Source organism: Symphalangus syndactylus, chromosome 14, assembly GCF_028878055.3.
Source record: "Symphalangus syndactylus isolate Jambi chromosome 14, NHGRI_mSymSyn1-v2.1_pri, whole genome shotgun sequence".
NCBI lineage: Eukaryota > Metazoa > Chordata > Mammalia > Primates > Hylobatidae > Symphalangus > Symphalangus syndactylus.
The window spans coordinates 51,385,574-51,399,059 of record NC_072436.2 but is presented as its reverse complement, the minus strand read 5'-3'; the positions used below and the strand labels follow the sequence as shown (position 1 = coordinate 51,399,059).

Genomic DNA, 13,486 nt, shown 5'->3' with positions numbered 1-13,486 from the left:
TTTTTTGTAGTAGAGATGGGGTTTCACCATGTTACCCAGGCTGGTCTCGAATCCTGAGCTCAAGTGATCCACCGGCCTCAGCCTCCCAAAGTGCTGGGATTACAGGCATGAGTCACCATGCCCGGCTCTTGATTTTTTTTATCTTAATCCCTTAGGAGAAAAACAAACTGTTGTTTTGAGTACTACAGAAGTAAGATTTAAGAATATTGCAGGCCAGGCGCTGTGGCTCACGCCTGTAATCCCAGCACTTTGGGAGGCCGAGGCAGGTGGATCACAAGATCAGGAGTTCAAGACCAGCCTGGCCCAAATGGTGAAACCCCGTCTCTACTAAATATATACAAAAATTAGCCAGGTGTGGTGGCAGGCGCCTGTAATCCCAGCTACTTGGGAGGCTGAGGCAGGAGAATCACTTGAACCCGGGAGGTGGAGGTTGTGGTAAGCCAATATCATGCCACTGCACTCCAGCCTGGGTGACAGAATAAGACTCCGTCTCAAAAAAAAAAAAAAATTGTAAAAAGCAGGCTGGGCGTGGTGGCTCACGCCTGTAATTCCAGCACTTTGGGAGGCTGAGGCGGGCAGATCACGAGGTCAGGGGATCGAGACCATCCTGGCTAACACAGTGAAACTGCATTTCTACTAAATACAAAAAAATTAGCCAGGTGTGGTGGCGGGCACCTGTAGTCCCAGCTACTTGGGAGGCTGAGGCAAGAGAATGGTGTGAACCCGGGAGGCAGAGCTTGCAGTGAGCTGAGATAGCCCCACTGCGGTCTAGCCTGGGTTACAGAGCGAGATTCCGTCTCAAAAAAAAAAAAAAAAAGAATATTGCAAAAAGCTTTGAATTTTGATGTGATTAGTTCAAGTGGAGTTTTATTCCTTCATGAAGGTTGCTGAACACATTTTTTTTAAGGACCTGCTATCTGTCATACTGATATCGTATTGCTTGGTCAGTCCTAAGATCTCTGTTTTAGTGTGAATGCTGGTCAGCTGTGCCTGAATTCCAAAGGGAGAACAGTAATGAGGCATTCCCCATCCTCCCCATTTCTTATTATGGCCTGAGCTAGAATTTCAGATGAACTCTGTAGTGCCCTTGGCCAAAAGGAGCAATCCATTCAGTCGGTTGGGGGACTTAGAATTTTATTTTTGGTTTACAGAGTTTTTCCCAACCACCAAGTAGCAGACAGCAGCTGTGTGCCTTCAATTCAGTCCCCACACTCTCCACCGAGGGATAGCATCAGATCTTGTTGACAAAAAGAGTCAAACTCTGTAAAATATTTGGATAGATTTATTCTGAGCCAAATATGAGCGACCATGGCTCATGACACAGCCTCCGGAAATCCTGAGAACATGTGCCCCCACATTTTTTATTTGAATCTTTACATATGCTAGAACAGATGAACAAAGATGCTTAAGTAATTTTCCTGGCAACATATAAATATAAAGCAAAGCAATGGATGTAGTTTATTGAAAATGTTTGCACTAAGTATGTATTTCCATTGATTAAAAGCCTTGTCAGAAGTGGTTGGCACAGGGGGAAATAGCTAGGCTATGTTCATCTCAAACATTAAATGCATGTAGCATTCAAAACACTTTAATAGTTAACCGCCTCTTCCTCCTTGTCTCGGCCTCCCAAGGTGCTGAGATCAAAGGTGCGAACCACCGCATCCAGCCTAAAATCTCCCTTTGATGGATCGAATTAATGTTTTCTGTAATATATGCTACTTATCTAAATCACAGTCTCCAGATTTAGAGAATTCTATTCAAAGAGAAGGGTGTCCCCATAGCCTTACATAGCAAATAGCAAGATTAGACCTCCAAGAATTTCAACTAATTAAATTATTAACTATAAAATAGCCAGGTGTGGTGGCTTACACCTGTAATCCCAGCACTTTGAGAGGCTGAGGCCAGTGGATCACAAGGTCAAGAGTTCAAGACCAGCCTGGCCAAGATGGTGAAACTCCGTCTCTACCAAAAATACAATAATTAGCAGGGTGTGGTGGCAGGCACCTATAATCCCAGCTACTCGGGAGGCGGAGGCAGGAGAATTGCTTGAACCCAGGTGGCAGAGGCTGCAGTGAGCAGAGATCGCACCACTACACTCCAGCCTAGGTGACAGAGTGAGACTCCCATCTCAAAAAAACAAAACAAAACAAAAAACTTAAAATTAGCCGGGCATGGTGGCACATGCCTGTAATCTCAGCTACTCGGGAGGCTGAGGCAGGAGAATCGCTTGAACCTGGGAGGCGGAGGCTGCAGTGAGCCGAGATCTCACCACTGCACTCCAGCCTGGGCAACAGAGTTAGTCTCTCTCAAAAAATTTAAAAAGGGCGATTTTAGATAAATATTGTCTTCCTTTAATAACACTGATATCCAAAACCTCTTTAAAGATACAATCTTGCCGAGCGCAGTGGCTCACGCCTGTAATCCTAGTGCTTTGGGAGGCTGAGGCGGGCAGATCGTGAGGTCAGGCGTTTGAGACCAGCCTGGCCAACATGGTGAAACCCCGTTTCTACTAAAAATACAAAAAGTAGCTGGGCATGGTGGTGGGTGCCTGTAATCCCAGCTACTCAGGGGGCTGAGGCAGGAGAATTACTTGAACCCAGGAGGCGGAGGTTGCAGTGAGACGAGATCAGGCCACTGCACTCCAGCCTGGGAGACCGAGCTAGACTCCGTCTCAAAAATAAAATTAAAAATAAAGATACAATCTTCACTGACTGATACAGCTCCGATGAGTGGAGGAACACCACCAGGGCTCTTGTTGAGAGGTGACAGCATGCTGGCAGTCCTCACAGCCCTCGCTCGCTCTCGGTGCCTCCTGCCTGGGCTCCCACTTTGGCGGCACTTGAGGAGCCCTTCAGCCCACCACTGCACTGTGGGAGCCCCTTTCTGGGCTGGTCAAGGCGGGAGCCGGCTCCCTCAGGTTGCGGGGAGGTGTGGAGGGAGAGGCGCGACTGGGAACCGGGGCTGCGAGCGGCGCTTGCCGGCCGGCTGGAGTTCCAGGTGGGCGTGGGCTTGGCGGGCCCTGCACTCAGAGCAGCCAGCCGGCCCTGCTGGCCCCGGGCAATAAGGGACTTAGCACCCGGGCCAGTGGCTGCAGAGGGTGTACTGGGTCCCCCGGCAGTGCCAGCCCACTGGCGCTGCGCTCGATTTCTCACCGGGCCTTAGCCGCCTTCCCGTGGGGCAGGGCTCGGGACCTGCAGCCCGCCTCCCACCCCCTCCATGGGCTCCTGTGCAGCCCGAGCCTCCCTGACGAGTGTCACCCCCTGCTCCACGGCGCCCAGTCCCATCGACCACCCAAGGACTGAGGAGTGTGAGTGCACAGCACGGGACTGGCAGACAGCTCCACCTGCAGCCCCAGTGCAGGATCCACTGGGTGAAGCCAGCTGGGCTCCTGAGTCTGGTGGAGATGTGGAGAACTTTTATGTCTAGCTCAGGGATGGTAAATGCACCAAAAACAGACCACTCGGCTCCACCAATCAGCAGGACGTGGGTGGGGCCAGATAAGAGAATAAAAGCAGGCTGCCCCAGCCAGCAGTAGCAAGCCGCTCGGGTCCCCTTCCACAGTGTGGAAGCTTTGTTCTTTCGCTGTTTGCAATAAATCTTGCTACTGCTCACTCTTTGGGTCCACACTGCTTTTATGAGCTGTAACACTCACCACGAAGGTCTGCAGTTTCACTCCTGAAGCCAGCGAGACCATGAGCCCACCGGGAGGAACGAACAACTGCAGACGTGTCACCTTAAGAGCGGTAACACTGCGAAGGTCTGCAGCTTCACCCCTGAGCCAGCGAGACCACGAACTAACCAGAAGGAACAAACTCCGGACGCGCCACCTTAAGAGCTGTAACACCGCGAGGGTCCGCGGCTTCATTCTTGAAGTCAGTGAGACCAAGAACCCACCAATTCCAGACACATTGTCTCCCACAAATTGGGTAAAACGATGTGGACACACATGGAGTGGTTTTAAGGAGTGGAAAGTTTAATAGGCAAGGAAGAAGCTCCCCCATACAGTGACAGTCAGAGGGGGCTCCAAACCCAAGAGAGGAGACCCCATGTGCCACAGAAAAGTGGCTGCTTGTATGAGTAGGCTGGAGGAGGTGGTGTCTGATTTGCATAGGGCTCAGGGGATTGGTTTGACCAGGCATGTCATCCACGTAGCCAGCGAAAAAACTGGCCCTCCGACCCTAGCCTTCTAATATGCAAGGCGTCAGGATGTTGTACACACGTGGGGATATGTGAGGGCAGCCATATTGTCAGGCACATGTCAGGGCAAGGGCAAGGAGAAGAGGGCGGAGGTCGCCTTGTTTGGCTGGACTCAGTTTCTAATGGCTCGCATTTGCATATCAAAGATTGCCTCTTGGCTCTAAGAACTGGGGCTTTCCTGCTAGACAAGAAACGTTTCAGCCAGGGTCAGTGGCTCACGCCTGTAATCCCAGCACTTTGGGAGGCTAAGCGGGGTGGATCACCTCTGGTCAGGAGTTCCGACCAGGCTGGCCAACATGGTGAAACCCCATCTCTACTAAATTTACAAAAAATTAGCCGGGCATGGTGGCGGTTGCCTGTGATCCCAGCTACTCGGGAGGCTGAGGCAGGAGAATCGCTTGAACCCGGGAGGTGTAGGTTGCAGTGAGCCAAGATCGAACCATTGTACTCCAACCTGGGCCACAGAGCAGGACTCCGTCTCCAAAGAAAAAAAGTTTCTGGGGCTGCTTTAAAAGAAACAACTTTCCAAAGACCCCTTTTCTCCTCATCTGCCTAAAATAATTTCTTAATAACTCATACAACATTACAATAATTGTTGTCACATGATATAAGCTCCAATTATTTCATAACACTGGTCCTGTCCTTCATTCAAAACATCATAGCTGGCTCAACACTAGATGGGTAAGAAATGCTATATTTTGCTTCCCTGATTCTCAAAACTATAAAAAAGCTACAACTTTGTAAAGTTTGATAGAGTAGGCTGGGAAACACTGATGTCACGTTGCAGAAAAATCTAGGCTCTGAAATAACACCACGTCCCACCCAACCCAACCCCACCCAAACTGTTTTCCCTTATCTCTGATAGCTGAGTGATTATGTTAGCAAAAAGCAAGAGGATTTTAAAAATGAATGTTCCTCCCAAGAGCTCTCAGTGTACCAGGGCTGATTTTTAATATTATTAAGGCCGGAGTGGTGGCTCATGCCTGTAATTCCAGCACTTCGGGAGGCTGAGGCGGGCACATCACCAGGTCAAGAGTTTGAGATCAGCCTGGCCAACATTGTGCTCATCTCTACTAAAAAATACAAAAACTAGCCGGGCATGGTGGTGTGTGCTTGTAGCAATAATATAGACTCCGTCGCAAAAACCATATATATATATATAATTTATATATTAATATTTTAATATTAAATTTTCTGAAGATGATTCAGCTCCTTATAGAAAAGGATCCAAGTAAAGCCAGGCTGTTTTCCACCTTCTGTTGGGGGACCTCATAGCAAGACAAAAGATTATTGTGGGGTTTTGGCTCCATAGTTTGGGGAAGTAGCTTAGGATGAATGTTTGGCGTCACCCAGTCTTCCAGATGGTCACAGCTTGAAAGAGCTTGCTCAGATCCTCGTGCATTCAGGTTCTAGCTGGATGTGGCAGAGCGTGATTCAGGCTTTCTTCTTCTCACAAACATTGTTTTCAGACAGATATAGCAGTTTGGCAACCAGGTATTCTATCACAACTGCTTGATAACTGAAAGCCAAACAGCCGGTTCTCTAAGTATGGTTGCCATTTCTCAAGTGCTTGTGAAGCTAGCCCAAAGGAAACTGCAAATCAGCCCTGGTACACCCAGAGCTCTCAGGAGGAGCATTCATTTTTAAAATCCTTTTGCTTTTGCTAACATAATCGCTCAGCTATCAGAGATAAGGAAAAACAGTTAGGGTGGAGTTGGGTTGGGTGGGACGTGGTGTTATTTCAGAGCCTAGATTTTTCTGCAACGTGACATCAGTGTTTCCCAGCCTACTCTATCAAACTTTACAAAGTTGTAGCTTTTTTATAGTTTTGAGAATCAGGGAAGCAAAATATAGCATTTTGTTACCCATCTAGTGTTGAGTCAGCTATGTTGTTTTGAAAGAAGGACAGGACCAGTGTTATATAGAGCCCAACTAGGGTCTGCTTGCCCAGCACGGTAAGACCAGATAACTGCACTATGGTTTGCAGCAGAAGAAAGGAAGATATTTATTTGCAGGGCACCATGCAAGGAGGACGAGACAGCTAATGCTTAAATTCTGACTTCCTTGATGGCTTGCAGGTGTCAATGAAAAGAGTCAGACTCTGTAAAATATTTAAGGAGGTGTATTCCGAGCCAAATATGAGTGACCAAAGCCCAAGGCAGAGTCTGGAGAGAACTTGTGCCCAAGGTGATTGGATTACAGCTTGGTTTTTATACATTCTATGGAGACCATAAGACACTAATCAGTACGTATGGGGTATCCATTGCATTGGTTCCATCCAGAAAGGCAGGACAAAGTCTAAGTGGGTAGGGGGAGGGGATGGTCATAGATGGATTTAAAGATTTTCTGATTGGCAGTTGGTTGAAAGAGTTAAGTTATTGTCTAAAGACCTGAAATCAACAGAAAGAAGTGTCTGGATCAAGGTAAGGAGTTGCAAGGCCGGGTGCGGTGGCTCACGCCTGTAATCCCAGCACTTTGGGAGGCTGAGATGGGCAGATCACAAGGTCAGGAGATAGAGATCATCCTGGCTAACACGATGAAGCCCCATCTCTACTAATAATACAAAAAATTAGCCAGGCATGCTGACAGGCGCCTGTAGTCCCAGCTACTTAGGAGGCTGAGGCAGGAGAATGGCGTGAACCTGGGAGGCGGAGCTTGCAGTGAGCTGATCATGACAGAGCAAGACTCCATCTCAAAAAAAATAAATAAATAAGGAGTTGCAGAAGTCAAGGTCATGCTGTCCTTAGACACAATGGATGGCAAATGTTTCCTACGCAGACCCTTAAAAGTACTAGACTTTCAGTCAATCTCTTCAGGATTGGGAGGGGCCTGGAAAGGGGAACAATTTAGTTATAGCAACAGAGATTCTTGGGTGGGCATGGTGGCTCACGCCTGTAATCCCAGCACTTTGGGAGGCAGGCGGATCACTTGAGCTCAGGAGTTCAAGACCAGACTGGGCAACATGGTGAAACTCCATCTCTACAAAAAATACAAGAAGTAGCTGGGCATGGTGGCAAACACCCGCAGTCCCAGCTACTTGGGGGACTGAGACAGGAATATCACTTGAACCCAGAAGTCGAGGCTGCAGTGAGCTGAATTGTGTCACTGCACTCCAGCCTCAGTGACAAAATAAGACCCTATTTCAAAAAAAAAAAAAAAAAAGAAAGGAGATTTTTTACAGATGCAATCTTCCCCCACAAAAAATGACTTTGCAGGCCATTTCAAAATATGGCAAAGAAACATATTTTGGGGTAAAATATTTTGATTACCTTCTTTATCTGTCATGTGATATTATGTAACTGCCCAATGGGTTCACCTTGCCCGCTGCCTAGACAAAGTCAATTATCAAGACAGAGGAATTACAATAGAGAAAGAGTATTTCATGCAAAGCCAGCTGAGTGGGAGACCAGAGTTTTATTAATCAAATCAGTCTCTCTGAGCATTCGGGGATCAGACTTTTAGTGGGTTGGAGGAGGGCAGTGAGTCGGGAGTGCTGACTGGTCGGCTGGGTTGGAGATGAAATCACAGGGAGATGAAATCACAGGGAGTTGAAGCTGTCCTCTTGTGCTGAGCCAGTTCCTGGATGGGGCCACAAGATCAGATGAGCCAGTTTATTGATCTGGGTGGTGCCAGCTGATCCATCAAGTGCAGGGTCTGCAGAATATCTCAAGCACTGATCTTCGGTTTTACAATAGTGATGTTATTCCTTGTAGCAATTTGGGGAGCATCAGAGTCTTGTAGCCTCCAGCTGCATGACTCCTAAACCATAATTTCTAACCATTTGACTAATTTGTTACCCCTAACAAATTAGGTAGGCTGGTCCCCAGGCAAGAAGGGGATTTGTTTTTTTAAAAACGGCTCTTATCATCTTCGTTTCAAACTATAAACTAAATTTCTCCCAAAGTTATTTCAGCCTATACCCAGGAATGAACAAGGACAGCTTGGAGGTTAGAAGCAAGATGGAGTTTGTTAGGTCAGATCTCTGTCATGGTCTCAGTTATAATTTTGCAATGGCGGTTTCAGTTATACCAGAGTCAGTTTGGAAAGCAGGCCATGTTATATCGGGTTAAATAAAACCTCTCTGATGAGATTTTATGGTTTGTAGGGCAAACCTAGGCCCCTTAGATAGGAATTTGAGCAAGAGAGGAAGAAGGTCAGAGTTTAATCCTTACAGGTAAGGGTTCTTAAAGGCAGGGTAAGTTTCAGGAAAGCAGAAGTTACAGGCAAAATCGTAAATCAATACGTGGAGGTTTCACGTGGGCATTGGCTGAAAGGGGTGGGATGTCTTGAAGTGGGGACCTATCTACAGGTCATAGATAGATTCAGAGATTTTTCTGAGTGGCAATTTGTTAAGGAAGAAATACTTTGTTTAAAAATTTGAGGGCTTGGCGCAGTGGCTCACGCCTGTAATTCCAGAACTTGGGAGGCCGAGGCGGGAGGATCGCTTGAGCTCAGGAGTTCAAGACCAGCCTAGGCAACATAGCAAGAGTCCATCTCAATTTTTTAAATAAGTAAACAATAAAATAAATAAAAATAAAAATTGTGGGGTCAGCAGAAAAGAATGTTAGCTCTGGCTCGTAGGTATAACTTTCTCCAGGCCCCTCAGGAAGAAATGTAGAACAAAAGAACAAGACATGGTGGTCAGAGTTCAGTCCCCAGTTCCCTCTTATCTGAGGTCTGCATGCTGATGGATCTATTTGGTAAGGGTCTGAGTTTCTGAAAAGCAACTCAGAGACATATGTTAAAATGTTATCTGTAGTTTCTATAGGAAACCATATGTCCTTTGATTCTAGCTTTCTTGGCTATTGTTTTAGGCTACTATTAACTTTTTTTTTTTTTGAGAGAGAGTTTCACTCTGTCCCCCAGGTTGGAGTGCAGTGGTGCGGTCTTGGCTCACTACAACCTCCACCTCCAGGTGCAAGTGATTTCCCCTGCCTCAGCCTCCTGAGTAGCAGGGACCACAGGCGTGCGCCACCGCACCCAGCTAATTTTTGTATTTTTGGTAGAGACAGGGTTTCATCATGTAGGCCAAGCTGGTCTCAAACTCCTGACCTCAGGCAACTCACCTGCCTTGTCTCCCAAAGTGCTGGGATTACAGGCGTGAGCCACCACACCTGGCCATAGGCTACTACTACCTTCTTGCTTATCAAGCTGCTTATTTACTTCTCAGTGCTAACTAGGTAGCTGGAATTTTCCTTAAGGGAACTCAAGATTTTCCTTTATTTCCATGCTCAAAGGGTGCCACAGGCCCCTAAGAGTGGATCCCTGCTCCATCTCACCTGCAGCTAGGGCTCAGATTTCAGCCCCTCTTCTGTCATTTAATGGGCTTGTCTCTTGATCTGATCTTCCATTTTCTCACCTATGAAACAGAAATAATACCACCTTGTTCACATGGGTGTTGAGTAAAATGAAGAGTGCTGTGCCAATGTTGTAATGTTGTTACTGGGAAGTGTGGGGTCCTAAATTCTTAGTCTTCTTGGAGAAAAGAATTCAGCCAAGAGACCAATTGATAAAGTAAACAAGAAGGTTTATTAAGGAAATAAAAAAACACATCATGAGAGGGGCAGGCTGACCCAACGCAGCCCTGAGAGCCTTGTGTTGTGGTTTTTATTATGTTGGACTGTTTATTTAAGTGCCTACTTCTGTCTTAAGTCTCTGTCTTTGCCTTTGTCTAGTTTCCTATTCCTGTCTTAAGTCCCTGCCCAGGTTTGTGGGGTTCCTCCTTCCGGTCAGTTGACGTGCATGCATGGGGCATGGTGATCAGTACGAATCCTACCTAATGGTAGCCTTGCTCGAGACCACCACACCAGGAAGGTCTACAGCAGTCAAATCTGTACCTATTGTGCCTGTGTTTCTCTTAGGAATTTCCCCTTTTTTCTTTTTCCCTTCCTATCAGCATATAGCTAGCTACATTCTGACAGTTTAACAGCAGAATGAGCAGTGACTGGGCATCTGATGGGGTGTTTGGAACATTCCTTTCTGCATAGGTATCTTCCCCTACACGCATATTTAGCATGCAGATTTCAGGTGATCTCTGGAGCTTCCTCCCCCAGGGGCTCCCTTTCCTGCTGATGTCTGTGTGCCAACTCTACAAGTGTGATAAAAAATAAGAATGCCTGCCTCCCTCGCAAGGCCTTGGGTGTCAGCACCAGTGAGCTTGGTGGGCAGGGAGGGTGAGGCATGGTGCTGGCTGAAGAGGCTCAAAGGCTTTCTGGGGTTTTGTGCCACATCGGCTCCCTAAAATCCCACAGTTCCTATTTTTCTACCCCAACCACTTAACATTTCATTTACCCCAAGCTTCCATCTCTGTCCTGAAGGTTTATAGCCTGTGAGATGCAGACCTCGGTCTGTGTAGGTGTGGATGAGGGCACTGCAGAGACTTTGAAAGGAAACTGAGAAAAACTGGGCAGCAGCTGCCAAGCATTGTCTTCACACACATGTCAAGTATGTGAAGTACATGTGACATAGACCCATTAAAAATCAGGTTCCTTTAGGTTGGTAATGAGGTCATAGTAACTTTTGGTGATTTGACATCTCAGTCACACCTTTTCCATGCCAGTGGAATGGTACAATTCAATTTTTTATTTTTTATTTTTTTAGATGGACTCCCACTCTGTCACCCAGGCTGGAGTGCAGTGGCACAATCTCAGCTCACTGCAAACTCCGCCTCCTGGGTTCAGGCGATTCTCCTGACTCAGCCTCCCAAGTAGCTGAGATTACAGATGCCCACCACAGCCCGGCTAATTTTTGTAGAGATGGGGTTTCACCATGTTAGCCAGGCTGGTCTCAAACTCCTGACCTCAAGTGATCTGCCTGCCTTGGCCTCCCCAAGTGCTGGGATTATGGGCTTGAGCCACCAGCCCTGGCCATAGTTCTATTTTAGAGAGACTTTATCATATCAAAATAGTTGGGAGCCACTGAGATAGTTTATAACTGGGGATTCCACTCCAAACTGTGATTTCTTCTCTTTCCTCACTAGAAGTCTGCATCCTTCCCAGTACAGTATCAACGAACACTGTAGATCCACGTTGGCTCCATTCCCTGTTTTCTCAGCTGTTGGAGAGAAAAGAGCAAGAGTTTTTTTTAAAACGTATCCCTTCATTTTCCAGCTGTGTAACTTTGCATTTACTTAAAATTCTGATAATTTCTTTTCCCTCAGAATATGAAAAATCCCTGCCTACCTCTTAGAGATGCAGTGAGAATCAGGTAAGAATACACAGGCGGTGTTAGGTCGTCAGTGCAGGAATCGATATTGACAAACGCTTACATTCAAGTCCAACAAACCTGCCTCATAAGCTCATTTGAATTCAAGGGGAGAAATTGCAGCTTACTCATCAAATATTCCATGAGAAAGATAAACACCTGTTTTCTCTCAATCAACTTTTAGAAGTTGGAAGACTTCAAACCTGAAGATTATCTCTCTTGTGGCCCACATGGCCATCTCCAATGCAGGTGTGTCAACCTGAAAGGAAAAAGCTTAGGCAAAATTAACATAAGCAGACAGTTTATTTGGGCCAAGCTTGAGGACTGCAACCCCAGATCATAGATTAAAGTTGCCCTGAATATGCGCTCAAATTTGTAGCAGTTACAAGGGGATTTTTAAAGGCAAAACTTGGGGGCAGGGAGTGGACTGATACAAAGCTGTTTGTCAGGAATTCTCATTGGTTTACAGAAATAACATTGCCTAGTGACTGGCTATACATTGTTAAGCCACAGAATGTGGATTATCGTGTCTAATGTGGCAATAACAATCAGTTCATGAATACATAGCTCAAAGCGTGATTGCTTTCTCAATTCTTTTTTTTTTTTTTTTTTTTTTTTTTGAGACGGAGTCTTGCTCTGTCACCCAGGCTGGAGTGCAGTGGCACGATCTCGGCTCACTGCAAGCTCCGCCTCCCGGGTTCACGCCATTCTCCTGCCTCAGCCTCCTGAGTAGCTGGGACTACAGGCGCCCGCCAACACGCCCGGCTAATTTTTTTGTCTTTTTGGTAGAGACGGGGTTTCACCGTGTTAGCCAGGATGGTCTCGATCTCCTGACCTCGTGATCCGCCCGCCTCGGCCTCCCAAAGTGCTGGGATTACAGGCTTGAGCCACCGCGCCCGGCCGCTTTCTCAATTCAATGTCTCTCTGGGCCTGATAATTAAAAGGAATTGCCTTCCTTATATAAAAGTTATTTTCTTTTTTCTTTTCCTTTTTATTTTTTGAGACAGGGTTTCACTCTGACATCCAGGCTGGAGTGCAGTGGTGTGATTACAGCTCACTGTAGCTTCGACCTCCCAGGCTCAAGCGATCCTCCTACCTCAGCCTCCCATGTACCCTGGCTATTTTTTTTATTTTTTGTAGAGACGGGGTCTCACTTTGTTTTCTGAGCCAGTCTTGAACTCCTGGGCCCAAGCAATCCTCCCGCCTCAGCCTCCCAAAGTGCTGGGATTACAGGTGTGAGCCCCTGCTCCCCTCCTAGAAATTTTTTTTTCTCAGATGCCTCCTCAATTTAAGGCTCACCCCCATGCCAGTGTTTTCCTTTTTTTTTTTTTTTTTTTGAGACTGAGTCTGACTCTGTTGCCCAGGCTGGAGTGCAGTGGTGTGATCTCAGCTCACTGCAACCTCCGCCTCCTGGGTTCAAGTGATTCTCCAGCCTCAGCCTCCTGAGTAGCTGGGACTGCAGGTGTACACCACCATGCCTGGCTAATTTTGTATTTTTAGTAGATATGGGGTTTCACCAAGTTAGCCAGGCTGGTCGCAAACTCCTGACCTCAGGTGATTCACCCACCTTGACCTCCCAAAGTGCTAGGATCACAGGCGTGAGCCATGGTGCTTGGCCACTCACCTCGCCCAGTCCAATTTTTTTTTTTACAGCAATGTTCTTCCTATTGTTTTTTCTTTTTGTGACTTCCTCACTTTGAAAGAGTTATTTCACCAAATAAACCACATTAATCATCCACTCTTCCAAACTATATTTGTCAGAAATATCATTGATGTAATAATCTCTATAGTATTTGTTATCCTAAAAAAGTAAAGAACTGTAATAGTTTGGTGAACTTCAGATGCATTTTCTACCAGGCTGCTTGAAATATTGCTAACCACTTACTAGTTCCCACTTCTACCGATCTTACTTAAATGCTGGCCTCAAGCTAAGAGCTCTAGTTCTCACAGCAGGCTGGGGGTAGCGGCCTTACCTGAAGAGCTCACTTCCCCCTGAGAAACCAGACTCTCAGGAGCAACCAGCTTCTTCCCCATTACCTGCTCTTCTTCTTTCTTTTTAATTTCTCTTTACTAGGCAACACCAATA

The 13,486-nt window shown here is 46.6% G+C and overlaps 1 long non-coding RNA gene across 1 annotated transcript in view; it reads right to left on the bottom strand.

Moving 5' to 3' along the window:
* Nucleotides 1-7,647: 7,647 nt before the first annotated feature.
* Nucleotides 7,648-13,486, bottom strand: part of LOC129462465 (uncharacterized) — a 29,952-nt gene continuing 24,113 nt past the window's right edge. Inside the window, exons 2-3 of the long non-coding RNA XR_008650856.1 lie at nucleotides 9,477-9,556; nucleotides 7,648-7,903 (exon numbers count right to left, since the gene is read on the bottom strand). This is a non-coding gene — a long non-coding RNA (uncharacterized lncRNA). The remainder of the gene's footprint in view (nucleotides 7,904-9,476; nucleotides 9,557-13,486) is intronic.